A 1,630-nucleotide genomic window follows, 5' to 3' on the forward strand; every position below is an offset into this window, starting at 1 on the left:
CAGGGCACGGCAACCCAGCGTCTCTTAAGCCCGGCAACGGCATCCCGGGCCGAAGGCCTGACAATGGACCGCTTTCCGATTGGATAACTCCAAGGGCGGGCGCAGCGCTTGACTGGTCACATGTACACTGAGGTTAATTTGGGGGGGGGGGACCGCGACCAGAAGGCAAAGTGCACCGACAGCTCTGTGTCAAGAGAAGAACAAACCCCCCCCCAGCACCACCACCGCCCAACCAACCACACACGGCACTTTCACGCTGAGCACAACTCCGCCTACATCGCGGCAACACCCTTCCGCCCGTCACGCGTTCCATCCAGTACTCAACGCTTTCCACCGTCAGGCTCAACGACAGTACACACGGACGCGCATCAGTGAAACAGCAGGGCTGTGGACGTCACTTGGGTATCACGAACACATTACGACAACACGGCTACGTACCGTATTAAACGGAAAACGCGGAGAGGGACGAAATGAACCGCAACGACAAGAGACGGAGAGGGAAACGGACAGAAAGAAGCCACGGGGAAAACGATCGGGGTCATTGATCGAGCTTAAGGAAGGATGGCAATTATAGCTATTAATTACGAACAGGGTAATCATACAGCAGCTATGCGTGGGAATAAATCTCTTTTGGAAAACTGTCGTGGCTCTGAAGAGAGCCGTTGGTTTTGAAATGGGAATTCGGCGGTCTAGCCCCCAAAGCCGTACAGCGTCCGCCCTTGCCTCTTGAGCGCGTACACCACGTCCATGGCAGTGACAGTCTTCCTCTTGGCGTGTTCGCAGTAGGTGACCGCATCGCGGATGACGTTCTCCAGGAAGACTTTCAGGACTCCACGCGTTTCCTCGTAAATGAGACCGGAGATGCGCTTCACTCCTCCCCGGCGGGCAAGGCGACGAATGGCCGGCTTGGTGATGCCCTGGATGTTGTCACGGAGGACCTTCCGGTGGCGTTTGGCACCCCCCTTGCCCAGTCCTTTGCCTCCCTTGCCTCGTCCAGACATGATGTTCTTGCTCTGTTCAATCGCTTAGTGCAAATGATGCGGACGACAAGCCGGCAGAGCAGGTATAACGCCTGCGCGGACGCGGTAGAAGCTGCGCGAGCGTGCGGTTGGGCGACAGCGCCCTCTGGCGGTAAAACGGGGGTCAAGAGAGCGAGGTCAAAGGTCCACGGGGGGGGGGACGGACAGAAGGAGAATTGGAGGAGGGGGGGGGGGGATCGTCATGTGAAAACCCGTCAAAATAAAATGCGATGACGCCAGACAAGAAGGGGGTGGCGTGTCTTGGGCTCTCTCGTTTTCCTGCCACTTTTTATTGGCATTCTTGCATGCCGTTATTGCTCAGAAACATACTGTATATAATGTCCATTTTTGTAAAATTTCCTTTTTTGTCGAAATGTTTCGGAGAGGAAGAAATAGCCGAGAGATAAAGTAATTCAACAAAAATTAAGTCAGTCCGTGTTTTTATTTTTTTTTATGATCCCCGAAGGGAGTGGGCCGAATCCCGGATGTACTGCTATACCGGGCCAACCCGTGGCCGGGACGAGGCAAGCCCCTATTCCACAGCCCAAGTTCAAAAATCAGTTGATAAACTGGCTGTTCAATGAACAGCGTTTCAGATATCACACTGAAAA

The 1,630-nt window shown here is 54.2% G+C and overlaps 1 pseudogene; it reads right to left on the reverse strand.

Annotated features, from left to right (window-relative positions):
- Positions 1-1,483: 1,483 nt before the first annotated feature.
- On the reverse strand, positions 1,484-1,630 carry LOC147795179 (U2 spliceosomal RNA; annotated as a pseudogene; the record flags this gene model as incomplete).

The sequence above is a fragment of the Acanthaster planci genome, unplaced genomic scaffold (assembly GCF_054643075.1).
Source record: "Acanthaster planci isolate LZ-2023a unplaced genomic scaffold, COTS_SCS Contig139, whole genome shotgun sequence".
Classification (NCBI taxonomy): Eukaryota; Metazoa; Echinodermata; class Asteroidea; order Valvatida; family Acanthasteridae; genus Acanthaster; species Acanthaster planci.